This window comes from Coenobita brevimanus, chromosome 40, assembly GCF_032717465.1.
Source record: "Coenobita brevimanus isolate Jiangsu-jjx chromosome 40, ASM3271746v2, whole genome shotgun sequence".
Taxonomy (NCBI): Eukaryota; Metazoa; Arthropoda; class Malacostraca; order Decapoda; family Coenobitidae; genus Coenobita; species Coenobita brevimanus.
Genome location: NC_136993.1, coordinates 60318872 through 60333358, shown reverse-complemented (window position 1 = coordinate 60333358; position 14487 = coordinate 60318872).

Here is a 14487-nt window from a genome sequence, read left to right as displayed (position 1 = left end):
GCCAATACCCTCTTCAGGCACAAGATAATCCACAGGTATACAAGGCGAGTGATGAGAAGGATGGGTGGTGAACTTTATGAACCGAAGGCAATGATTGATTATGTGTGTGTGGATGATAGGATGAGAAGGTGTGCAATTTCTGCAAAAGCATATAGAAGCTAGGGGAGTGGACATTCTGACCACCACTTGGTGGTGGTCAGAATCAAGGTCCAAATCCAATGGAGGAATAGAAGAAGGGAAGGACTGGAGGAAGTAATTCATATAAGGAGGTTATGGCATGACGGAAAAAAGGTAGAATATAAGAGAGAGAGGGAGGATTGATTGGGTAAATATGGACTGGAGCAGATGGGGGACGTGGAGGGTGTGTGCAAGATTTTCACAGAAATCTATGCAGCATGTGAGGTGGTGTGTGGGATGAAGAGAAGACGAAAGGGGGTGAAAGGAACAGCATGGTAGAATGAAGAGGTGAGGCAGGCTGTGGCACAAAATAAGAAAGCATATAGTATAGTGGATGAGAAACAGGAGTGTGGAAGAAGTTCAGAGATGGAAGAGAAACTTACATGTAGAGAGGAAGAGAGAGGTGAAAAGATTAGTAAGAGAGAGTAAGAAGAGAGTGGATGAGGAATTTGGAAGGAATTTGAGTGTAAATTGGTGGGAATGTATGAAAATGGAATCTGGAAAGAGGTAAAGGGAGTGAGACAGGGTGTCTAAGAAGATAGGGACTGAAAGATAGCAATGGTAGATTACTATTGGACAAGAGAGAAAAAGTGAGCAGATGGAGAGAACACTTTAACCCTCCATGTGCCAGTGCCATTTTAAAACAGTATGACGAAAATCTGCGGTCAGTGCCAGTGCCGTTTTAAAACAGCTTAAAATTAAAGAATTCACTGTGACAGCATTTCTCAATATTCACAGGTAATAAATGGCAGGCATGTATAGTGGTTTAATCACACTTCTTCTAATGGTGTCCACAACAAGGAGAGGGCCTATAAAGGGTACCAGAGCCAACCCACCCCTGAATAGTACTAAGTCTGTTCTTCGCTCTGCTAAAAATAATTTCATCCGTACTAAATGCTCTCAACTCTCTAACTCGAATTCTTCCTGCTCCTTCTGGCACCTTGCCAAAAACCTTTCTAACAACTTTACCTGATCATCCTTCCCTCCTCTTTTCTACTCTGATGGCTCTCTAGCTATTTCTTCTACTGATAAAGCAGATCTCTTCACTCAGACTTTCTCCTCCAATTCTACCTTAGATGATTCCGGTGCTGTTTCTCCATCACTTCCCCCCTCTGACTTCCTCATGGCTGACATTAAAATTTCTTCAGCTGATGTATTTTCTGCCATCACAGGCCTCAATACTAATAAGGCATATGGGCCTGATGGAGTCCCTCCTGTTGTTCTCAGGAACTGTGTTTCTGTGCTTACACCCTGCATAGGCAAAGTCTTTCACCTTTGTCTATCAACTTGTACCCTTCCTTCTTGCTGGAAGTTTGCTCTCATTCAGCCAGTCCCAAAGAAAAGTGACCATTCCCAACCCTCTAACTATCGTCCAATTGCTTTAACATCCTGTACCTCAAAAATTTTCGAGTCTGTTCTTAATAGAAAATTTTTAAAGCATCTCTCCTATCACAACCTTCTTTCTGATTGTCAGTATAGGTTCTGTAAGGTACGCTCCACAGGCGATCTTCTCACCTACCTTTCAGACTCCTGGTCATCCTCCTTTCGGGACTTTGGCGAACGCTTTGCCATTGCACTTGACATCTCAAAGGCTTTCGATCGAGTCTGGCATAAATCTTTAATTTCCAAACTGCCCTATTACGGTTTCTATCCTTCTATCTGTGCCTTCATCTCTAGCTTCCTTTCTGGTCGTTCTATAGCCGCTGTTCTAGACGGCCATCGTTCTTCTCCTAGATCTATTAACAATGGTGTTCCTCAGGGCTCTGTCCTATCACCAACTCTTCCTTTTATTCATCAATGACCTTCTAAGTTGTACATCTAACCCTATCCACTCATACGCTGATGACTCCACCCTTCACCTTTCCATTCGATTCCCGCAACGTCCATCTCGGCAGTTACTTCAACAAACAAGGGATGAGGCTATGGCACACCGAATGTCTGACTTGGGTCGTATCTCTAACTAGGGTAAAAATAATCTGGTTGTTTTTAATGCATCAAAGACTCAGTTTTTGCACCTATCAACCCGACAAAATCTTCCTCAGGTATACCCACTAATGTTTAATGATATTCTGCTTAATCCTGCATCATCCTTGAACATGTCTGGGGTTTCATTTACTTGGGACTTATCTTGGAAAGATCATATTACATCTCTTGTAAAATCTGCTTCCAAGAGATTGGATGTGCTAAGCCAACTCCATTCCTTCTTTACCCCTGCACAATTGTTGACTACTGTATACAGGGGTTTTATCCGCCCCTGCATGGAGTACAACTCTCATGTGTGGGGAGACTCCCCACATTCAGCTCTTCTCAATAGGGTGGAGTCAGAGGCTTTTCGCCCCATTAACTCTCCTCCTCTTACTGACTCCCTTCAACCTCTGTCTCTTCGCTGCGCTGTTGCATCTTTATCTCTTTTCTATCGCTACTTCAATGGTCACTGCTCCTCTGAACTGTCTGCATGCATTCCTCCACCTCTACAACGGGCACGTAGTACCTGTCTAGCAGCAAACTCTCATTCCTTTTCTGTCCAGCTCTCTAATGCAAGAGTTAACCGTTACTCCCAGTCCTTCATTTATGCAACAGGTCAACTCTGGAATTGTCTCCCTCAGTCTGTATTTCCTACTTCCTATGATCTCCAGTCTTTCAAATGCAATGTGTCCAGGCATCTTGAAATGATCGGATTTTGAATTTGGTTCTCTCTTGTATTTTGTTTTTCTCTTGGAAGGAACAGTTTTGCAGGCTCGTTGCCTTTCGTTCCTTGTTCCTTACATTAAAAAAAAAAAAATGTTCCGCTACCATTCCCCAGGCGGTCAAGGCCATTCACCCACTCACTTCCCCCCTCACGCTCACTCTGCCTCACACAGCCTGTGTGCCACACCCAGTGCTGTACATAGTGAAGGCATGTTGTAAATATTTTCACATAAGTGTAAGGAGTATACATAGTGAAATCAAGTTGTAAATATTTTCTTGTCAGTGTAGGGACTGTGCATAGTGAAGTCAAGTTGTAAATACCTTCTTGTGAGTGCCAGGACTGGATATAGTGAAGTCAGGTTGTGCCTATCTTCAAATAAGAGTAAGACAATGCATTCACTGTGAAAATGACATGCAAATTGTGACAGATGTTGAAGTAATAAGTAATCAGAAAAGTGTGCTGAACATTGCTATACCTTCCCAGCATAAATACCTGAGTCTACCTTACACAGAAAACAGCTTTCTCTCACCTACGTAGTGAGCGTAAGAGAGCAGGAATACCTGTATACAAGTATGCAGGACTCAATAAAACCAATTTCCGAGCTTCAGTGACTATTATAATTGTGAAATTCATTGTTTTCACATCGAAATCTATCATTTCAGCCAAAAAAAAAAGAAGTCGAAAAATGGCCGGCACTGTGGTGACCCATAGGGCTAAAAATAGCTGGCACGTGGAGGGTTAAGGAAAGTAATGCGAGTATAAGTGGTTGGGGAATGGCTGGGAGAAGGAGGGATGTGACAATAGAGGAAGAAATCAGTGGCTTGGAAGTTGTTGAAGCAATGAAGAAAGTCAAAATGAGGAAAGCCCCAGGAATTGATAGAGTATGTGGTGAAATGCTGAAACACGGGGGAGAGATAGTAGTAGAATGGATATGGAAGATTTGTAGATTAGCTTGGGAGGAAGGTAGAGTCCAAGAGTATTGGAATTCAGGTATAATTGTTCCCCTGTACAAAGGGAAAGGGGAAATAAAAGTGTGTGGTAAACATAGGGGATTTTGTCTTCTTGGTGTAAGAGGAAAATTTTTATGGTAGGATACTTACTGACAAAATTAGAAAAACAACAGAGGAATTAGTTGGAGAACAAAGGGGAGGATTTAGGAAGGGAAGAGGTTGTGTAGATCAGATATTCATTCTTAGATCTTTAGTGGAAAAGTTTCTAGAGAAGGGAAAGAGGTTGTATGAGGCCTTCATGGATTTGAAGAAAGCATATGACAGGGTGAATAGACAAGGATTGTGGAAAATATTAAGAATTTATGGAGTAGATGGGAAGTTTTTGAATGCCATGAAGAGCATGTATGAGTGCTAGGGCTGCAATGAGTGTGGATAATGAACCGAGTGAGTTTTTCTCTCTGAAGGTTGGCTTGAAACAGGGATGTGTCATGTTTCCAGGGTTGTTCAATCTGTATATGGAAGGGATTATAAAAGAGATACAAGGTTGGGCAGTGAATGTTGGAGTGGCCCTAATGAGAGAGGGCAGTGTTTAGAATCTCCCTGTACAGTTGTTTGCAGATGATGCTGTGTTGTTAACTGAAGAAAAGGGGGAGCTGCAAGGCTTGGTGGATGAGTTGGGAGAGTGTGCAAGAAACGGAATCTAAAGGTAAATGTAGGGAAGATTAAAGTTATGGTCTTGAAGAGAAATTAAGTCAGTGAATGTCCAGTAAGAGCTGGATGAGGAGGAATTAGAAAATGTGAGTGCATTTAAGTACTTGGGTAGTGTGATGAGTAAGGACAGAAGTTAGGGGTGGAGTGCTTGATAGGGTACAACAAGGAAGAAAGGTTGCAGGTTCTTTGAAAACAGTGATAAGAAACATGAAAGTGAGCATGGAAGTGAAAAAGTTACTGCATGACAGTATTGTGATACCAACTCTAACGTATGGAAGTGAAGCTTGGACCATATTGGAGGGATAACAGTCTAGAGTGAGAGAAATGGAAACGAGTTAGTTGAGAGGAGCATGTGGAGTCACTTGGAGAGACAGACCGACAAATGAGGAAGTGAAGGATCGTTGTGGCGTGGATGTGGATGTGATAAGAAGTGTTAGGACAAACACACTGAGGTGGTTTGGCCATGTAGAGAGGATGGAGGGTGAGAGACTAACGAGGAGAATGTATGTGTGTGAGGTGGAGGGAGGGAGAGGGAGGGGGAAGCCAAGGATGAGATGGAGGAATAGATTGGAGAGGTATATGAGAGAGAGGTGTGTGAGCTGGGAGCAGGGCAGTGAAATGGCGGGGCTCAGGGCGACATGGAGGTGATTTGTTTGTGGCCACCCCCTACGGGATTAAGGCGTCTGGCAATAGATAAATGGATAGAACAATCTTAACTGCCCAGATACCTATCCTTTCCATCACCTCAACCCCTCCATCCCCTTTCCCCGCGTCCAGTATTTCGTATTCTCTCCTCGGGGTATCATTTACAGCTGGGTGGTGTAGTAGGCTGTAATAGACCACATGACGCGTATATTCTTACCCATTTTCCAGTGCTATGTAGCATGAGTTCTGATGTCTGCCTGCTAGCATAAAGCTTACAGCATTTTGATGCATAAGACAAAGCAAAGTTTCAACTTAATGTATAACCATGGGATAGGTTACCTGCAAATGCCTTTGCACCATTAAAATAAATCAGATGGTACTGGCTATGGTGAATAATCCTTAAGCAGTGATGCTGGCTTCTACACACACACACACACCACTGAGCAGCCACACAGGACGGACATTTGATGGGGTTCCTGAGACAAAAATCGGAAAACCACCGCCTACCTAAGTGTATTATTTGCAGTATTGATCAAGCAGAATGAGTGAATAAGACAAAACAAACTCTATAAGTGGTGTGTTTATGTAGGAAAATCAGTCAGGAATAAAGAATTAAATAAGTGGCAAGCAAGTAAGCAGCAACTAGTGACTGTGGCAACAAGCAGCTGGCTGGATAGTGTTGACACAGCAAATAACTCAAATGAGGGAAAGATTCTGAAACAATGGCATTTTCAGACAAACTAGGGTTAGAGATAAAAGTAAAAAGGATCCCTTCTATTGTGACGTTGTAGACTTAGAAATAATTGAAATGTTAACAGAAAGAGTTAAGAAGTTAGAAGAATAATTCTTAGAGACTGAAAGGTAATTACAATGCGAGAAGGAAAAAACGAATAATTAAAAAAGGAGAGAATGAAGAACTAACAATGGAGGGGAACAATAAAGATGTTGAAATATCTGAAGTGTCAGCAGAAGTAAGTGACTTGAAAAAGAGAATGAGAGAACTGAGTATTGAAGTGGTAAATCACCAGCAAATGTTTAGCAAAATGAAAATGTTGAAGAAGTAATAAAACAGGCAAACAGTACATTAGAAAATAACAAGTGTTTGAAGACTCTGTGGACGCAGTTCGCACAGTAACGGATGAGGTGAAAACATCTTATGATCAGATCTTAAAACAAAGGGATGAAATAAAGGGTAGACAAAGCACTGATCAAATAGGGTTTGAAGTGTAAACATCAAGCAGGGAGTTAAGGAAATAATATGGAGAAATCCAAAATTACTAAGAGAGACAGTTGATATGAACAAAATATTATTAGTAGGCAAGAAAGAGGAAGTAAATTATTAAAGAATAAAGTAATCAGAGACAAAACTGAAATGAGCATTATCATGAAAATTATAGAAGGAGCATCAGAAAAAAGATACTGAGGAATTTTACAGAGTAGAAAAATATGGATATGGAAAAAACAGGCTAATAAATGTAACACTCCAAAGCTCAAATATGGAAGATGAAATGGGATGTGTCCTCCCCCCCCAAAAAAAAAAAAAAAAAAAAAAAACAAGCAAAAGAAATGAATAACATAAGAATAACGAGATGCTTAAATCGGGAAGATAGAAAAATATTAAAAGAAAGACTTGAAGAAGCAAAAATGAAAAATAATTAGAGGACTGTAAAAGAAGAAAGATCTCTTCTTCAAGGTAGTAGGGCTACAAGTGAGGAAGTGGTATATAAACAGAAAAGCCATTTAAATGAGAATATAGTAAATAAAACAGGGAGACGACATAAAAATGATAATATGAAATTATTGTATTCAGTGTAGATGGTTTAGTTTCCAAATTAATGAAGTTAAAAGATACAAGACAAGAAACCTCAGGTACCGGTAATTTGTCTAACGGAAACGAAGTTGAATACGATTATAACAAATGATATATTAGGTAAAGAGAGTTATAATATATGAAGGAAAGATACAGAAACAAAGCAAGGGTGAGGAATAATAATACTAACAAGTAAAGAACTGCAGACAATGCAGATTTACATAAATTTACCAGAAGCAGCAGAATTAATACCAGTGGAAATAAAAACCAAAGAAGACATAATTATAGCAACTATATGTATGCCTCCTGAAACAGGGGTCTGGGAGATGGACAAATACAGAAGGTTGGTAGAGAATACATGAAAAAGTAGCAGAACATTATAACAAAATGTTGAGGATAAATCTAAAAGGATTATATATATATTGAAGATTTTAAGAGCAATGAAAACTGGGAATGTATGGATACAAAGGATACTGAAAAACACTAGGATAATAAGCTTCTAGAATTTACTAATGATTTTTTTTTCTATATCAGCATACAACATCCAGTACGGTACTAGGGAGAGAGGACAACATGAGCCATCCTTATGAGATTTGGTGTTCACATGGCAAATGGATGATACTGAAAGCATTATTCATAGCTCTCTTCTCGAAAAAGTGACCATGAATTACTAGTATATAATATTATTGTAGCACATGACATAACTGATGAAGAAGAAGACTATAAAAACCCACTGAACTATAAAAAGGGGAAACTATGAATAACCGCAAAAATATTTTTAAGAAGTTAAATGGGACCAAGAACTGGCAGAAGCAGATGTAGATACTTCTGTCTATCTATTGCTAGACACCTTAATCACGTAAGGGGTGGCCACAAACAAATCTCCATGTCGCCCTGTCCCCCGCCAATTCACTGCCCTGCTCCCAGCTCACGCCTCCCTCTCTCATATACCTCTCCATTCCATCCCTCCATCTCATCCTTGGCCTCCCCCTCCCTCTCCCCCCCTCCACCTCACTCACATACACTCTCCTAGTCAGTCTCTCACTCTGCAGCTTCTCCACATGGCCAAACCACCTAAATGCGTTTCTCTTAACGCTTCCTATCACATCCACATCCATACCACAACACTCCTTCATACTCATTTGTCAGTCTGTCTCTCCATGTGACTCCACAGGCTCCTCACAAATAACTCATTTCCACTTCTCGTACCCTTGACTTCTGTCCCTCCAACAAGGTCCAAGGTTCACTCCAATACGTTAGATTTGGTATCACAGTACTGTCATGTAGTAACTTTTTCACTTCCATGTTCACTTCCCTTGTTTCTTATCACTGCTTTCAAGGAACCAGCAACCTTTTCTCTTTGTTGTACCCTTTAAAGCATTTCACCCTCCAAACTTCCATCCTTAATCATCACAGTACCCAAGTACTTAAAAACACACTCATTTTCCATTTCCTCCTCATTCAACCTCACCGTACATTCACTGACTTCACTTCTCTCGAAGACCATAACTTTACACATCCCTACATTCACCCTTAGATTCCTTTTCTTATACACACTTTCAAACTTTTTCGCCAAGCCTTGCAGCTCCCCTTCGTCTTCACTCAACAACACAGTATCATCCGCAAACAACAGTACAGGGAGTTTCCAAACACTGCCCTCACTCATTAGAGCCACTCCAACATCCACTGCCCTACCTTGTATCTCTTTTATAATCCCATCCATATCCAGATTAAACAACAATGGAGACATGACACATCCCTGTTTCAAACCAATCTTCAGGTCGAAAAACTAAGTTCACTATCCACATGGACTGCAGCCTTAGCTTCCTCATACATACTCTTCACGGCATTCAACAACTTCCCATCTACTCCATATATTCTTAATACTTTCCACAATTCTTGTCTATCCACCCTGTCAAATGCTTTCTCCACTAGAACGTAAAATTTCGTTAAACTTATAAAGCAGGAGTCTTAAATCACATTGCCCGCCAGAAGGAGATTGTGAGAATGTTAAACGAATGGTTTAATAATCAGAGTGTAAAAGCCAAAGAAAAAGAGAGACCTACAATGGAGAAGTTATAGAAGCAACAGCAGTGACCAAGCATATGAGAGATATAAACTGGCAAGAAAGTATTACACCAGGATCAGAAGGGAAAACTCAAATGATTTTTTAAATAAGATATTGTAGATAAAAGTAAAGACCAACCAAAACTCTTTTACAGCTGTATAAAAAGCAAAAGTAAGTCAAAGATAAGATACAGAGTAATGTTGACGAAGGTAAGAACTATGTTAAGGAGGAAGAAAATTTTGAGAAGTTCTAAATAATAGATTCCAGTAAGTATTCACTAAAGAATGGCCATTTGAAATTGATGAAATTATACAAGCAACACCACACAAACTGGGAATCATTTATGTTGATAAATGAGAAATTGAAGATAAAACGAAAAATATAAATAAATAGAATGCAAACGGACTGGATGAAATATCCAACTAAGTGTTGAGAATATTCTTTGACCTTTACATAGTTTAAAAAAAATAATAATGTCAACACATGAGACAGCCCTCAACTCTTAAGTTCAGTTTGGTTAAAATCAGATTAATTCTGTTTTGTTCACAGACAGACAACCAGGCAGATAGACACATCACGTCGAACAGAATAAAGAAACCACTCTCAAATCTCAAGCGCAAGTGTAAAAATTTATGTTAGCACTACAATACAACCTTAGAAAAGAAGTTTCGTATTAAATATAACTGTGATAACGGATGAGCCTGTGGGAATGAGTTCTTGATATATATATATATATATATATATATATATATATATATATATATATATATATATATATGGAGCCTCTGTGGTACAGTGGTAGAGTGTGCGTTTCGTGCACGGGTGAGCCAGGGTTCACGCCCCGCCAGGGTAATAAACTTTGGGAGTGTTCACCCAGCCACATACTACTTTGGCGGACACAAGAGGTGCTGTTTTTTTTTTTTTTTTTTTTTTTTTATGCGAGGAAGAAGGAACCAAAGGCCATGAGCCCGCAGTAACAGTTCCCTCCAAGAGAAAAACAAAATACAATAGAGAGCCAAATTCAAGATCCGATCATTTTGAGATGCCTGGATACACTGCGTTTGAAAGACTGGAGATCATAGGCAAGAGGAAATACAGACAGAGGGAGACAGTTCCAGAGCTGACCTGTTGCATGAATGAAAGACTGGGAGTAACGGTTAACTCTTGCATTAGAGAGTTGGACAGAAAAGGGATGAGAGTTTGCTGCCAGACGGGTGCTACGCGCCCGTCGTAGAGGTGGAGGAATGCAAGCAGACAGTTCAGAGGAGCAGTGACCATTAAAGTAGCGATAGAAAAGAGATAAAGATGCAACAGTGCGGCGAAGAGACAGAGGTTGAAGGGAGTCAGTAAGAGGAGGAGAGTTAATGAGACGAAAAGCCTTTGACTCCACCCTATTGAGAAGAGCTGTATGTGGGGAGCCTCCCCACACATGAGAGTTGTACTCCACACAGGGGCGGATAAAACCCCTGTATAGAGTCAACAATTGTGCAGGGGTAAAGAAAGAGCGGAGTCGGCTTAGCACACCCAATCTCTTGGAAGCAGATTTTACAAGAGATGTAATATGATCTTTCCAAGATAAGTCCCGAGTAAATGAAACCCCAAGCATGTTCAAGGATGATGCAGGATTAATCTGAATATTATTAAACCTTAGTGGGTATACCTGTGGAAGATTTTGTCGGGTTGATAGGTGTAAGAACTGAGTCTTAGAAGCATTAAAGACAACCATATTATTTTTACCCCAGTCAGAGATATGAGCCAAGTCAGACATTAGGTGTGCCATAGCCTCATCCCTTGTTTCCTGAAGTAACTGTTGAGATGGGCGTTGCGGGAACCGAATGGAAAGGTGAAGGGTGGAGTCATCAGCGTATGAGTGGATAGGGTTAGATGTACAGCTTAGAAGATCATTGATGAATAAAAGGAAGAGAGTTGGTGATAGGACAGAGCCCTGAGGAACACCACTGTTGATAGATCTAGGAGAAGAACGATGGCCGTCTACGACAGCAGCTATAGAACGACCAGAAAGGAAGCTAGCGATGAAGGTACAGATAGAAGGATAGAAACCGTAGGAGGGCAGTTTGGAAATTAAAGATTTGTGCCAGACTCGATCGAAAGCCTTTGAGATGTCAAGTGCAATGGCAAAGCTTTCGCCAAAGTCCCGAAAGGAGGATGACCAGGAGTCTGAAAGGTAGGTGAGAAGATCGCCAGTGGAGCGTCCCTGACGGAACCCATACTGACGATCGGAAAGAAGGTTGTGATAGGAAAGATGCCTTAAAATTTTTTTATTAAGAATTGACTCGAAAACTTTTGAAATACAGGACGTTAAAGCAATTGGACGATAGTTGGAGGGTTGGGAGTGGTCACCCTTCTTTGGGACTGGCTGAATGAGAGCAAACTTCCAGCAAGAAGGAAAGGTACAAGTTGACAGACAAAGGCGAAATAGTTTGCCTAGGCAGGGTGTAAGCACAGAAGCACAGTTTTTGAGAACAACAGGAGGGACCCCATCAGGCCCATATGCCTTGTTAGTACTGGAGGCCAGTAATGGCAGAAAATTCATCAACTGAAGAAATTTTAATGTCAGCCATGAGGAAGTCAGAGTGGGGAAGTGATGGAGGAACAGCACCGGAATCGTCTAAGGTGGAATTGGAGGAGAAAGTCTGTGCGAAGAGATCTGCTTTATCAGTAGAAGAAATAGCTACAGAACCATCAGAGTAGAAAAGAGGAGGGAAGGATGATGAGGTAAAGTTGTTAGAAAGATTTTTGGCAAGGTGCCAGAAGGAGCGGGAAGAATTCAAGTTGGAGAGTTGAGAGCATTTAGTATGGATGAAATTATTTTTAGTAGAGCGAAGAACAGACTTAGCACGATTCCGGGCAGAAACGTAAAGATTATGTGATTCAGGGGTGGGTTGGCTCCGGTACCTTTTGTAGGCCTTCTCATTGTTGCGGACAGCATTAGAACAAGCGTGATTAAACCAAGGCTTTCTTGCGTTAGTCAAAGGATATGAGAAAGGAATGTATGCTTCCATGCCCGAGAGAATAACCTCCGTAATGCGCAAGGCACACTCAGATGGCTCACGGCCATGGAAGCAATAATCATTCCAGGGAAAATCAAAGAAGTACTGCCTGAGGGCCTCCCAGTCCGCAGCTCCAAAATGCCAGAGACGACGTTTCCCTGGAGGGTCCGCAGGCCGTACTGGAGCGATAGGACAGGTTAAGGTAATAAGGTTGTGATCGGAGGAGCCCAACGGAGAGAAAAGATTAACAGAGTAAGTAGAAGGATTAGTTGTGAGGAAGAGGTCAAGTATGTTGGAGCTCTCTCCAAGGCGGTCAGGGATACGGGTAGGGTGCTGTACAAGCTGCTCTAGGTCATTAAGGATAGAAAAGATGTAGGCTTGTTCACCAGGTGGATCCGTGAAAGGAGAGGAGAGCCAAAGGTGGTGGTGAACATTGAAATCTCCAAGAATGGAGATTTCAGAGAAAGGAGAAATGGACAGAATGTGTTCCATCGTAGAAGTAAGATAGTCGAAGAATTTTTGATAGTCAGTAGAATTAGGGGATAAGTAAACAGCACAGATATATTTAGTCAGAGAATGACAGGAAAGCCGAAGCCAGAGAGTGGAGAATTCAGAAGAATCAAGTTCAGGAACACGAGAGCAAGATAAGTCGTTGCGTATGTATACACAACAGCCACCTTTGGCTTTGAAATGAGTATAGAGAAAGTAGGAGGATACAGAAAAGGGTTTGCTGTCAGTTGCCTCAGACAGCTGAGTCTCCGTTAGAAAAAGAAGGTGAGGTTTAGAGGAGGAGAGGTGGTGCTCAACAGAGCGAAAGTTAGATGAAAGGCCGCGAATGTTGCAGAAATGAAGAAGAAGAGAGTCCGACAGTGGTTCCAGGCACCTCGAGTCGTCACCGGGAGAGGGGCAGATGGCGTGGGCATTTATGGTCCCCCCCCCTGGGGACTCCGAGGCTGGGTGAATTGACGCCATTTTGGTAAATTTTGAATAGGAAGTGTAGTGTGTACTGTGCATGTAGTTTGGTGAAGATAGAAGAAGAAATTTGTACTGGAGAGCATGCTGGCCTACTCTCTGTGTAACTGAGACACTGAAAAAGTTCAGCAAAGGGGGATGGTCAGGAACTAGTCCTGAGGGCTGATGAAACGGGAGCTCCAGCACTCCCTGTCATCAGCTTTCCATCCACCTCGGGAGTACTGCCCTGCTCGACTGGTGCTACAGTCTACTCCACGTCGCTTACTATAAAGTATGCTTGCACCCAGTCGGCTTGCGCGGGCCGACTACACTTGCTTCACAGACTATACACACATGCAAAGCCACTACAACACTACCAGTACACTTACAAGCACATCTCACCCTACATACAATCTCTACTAGACAGCCTAAGCCACTTGGTAGAGATACATTGACTGTATCGTCCCCATTTCGGTCGGGGTAGGCCGGTCCTGTAGTGGATACTCAAATGACTGAAGATATATATATATATATATATATATATATATATATATATATATATATATATATATATATATATATATATAAAGGAAGGTGTGTGAGACGAGAGGAAGTGTTGGAAGTAAGAGTGTGAGCATGAGTGTGGCAGTGTGAACAGCAAGAGTCTATGTCAAGGGAGGAGAGGGTCAATCAATCAATCATTTCCTGTGGCACCCCACGGGATGCATAGGGTCTCAATGAACTCTCTCCACCAATATTTGTCTCTTGCCATCTCCTTCAGGTCCCACCAACACTCCTCTCCTGCTTCTTTTTTCATTGTCCTCAACCAGGTTTCCCTCGGCTTACCTCTACCTCTTCTTCCTCTAGCAATCCACTCTGGCACATCCTGTATTAAACAACCTTCTTTTCTGTATATGTGCCCCAGCCACTTCCAGCGAGACAGTCTCACATATTCATTAACTGGTTCCACTCTCGTAATATCCCTTACTCTTTCATTTGTAACTCTGTCTTGCCACTTTACCCCAAGAATCCTTCTCAGTATTTTACTCTCAAATCCTAATACTTTCTGATCTGTTGCAATTGTACAGTATCATGACTCATGCCCGTAAATTAAAATGGGTCTAACCATGGACTTGTAAATTTTCACTTTAGTATGTACCGAAAGCATATTATTATTCCAAACAGATTTCAACATTCCAACAGCTCGCCAAGCCTGTCTACTCCTCTCCTCAATTTCATTGTTTAATGATCCATTAGATGATACAATCGTTCCCAGATATTTAAAGTTTTCTACATTCTTCACCACATTATTCCCAATTACACAATCGATTTGGTTCTCCACGTTCATATTAATAATTTCAGTCTTTCCACAATTTATTACCAATCCCACTTTTTCTCCTTCCTCCACCAGACAATCGAGCACCCTCTGCATCTCGTAAATACTTCCGCAAATCAGTACAATATCATCAGCATAG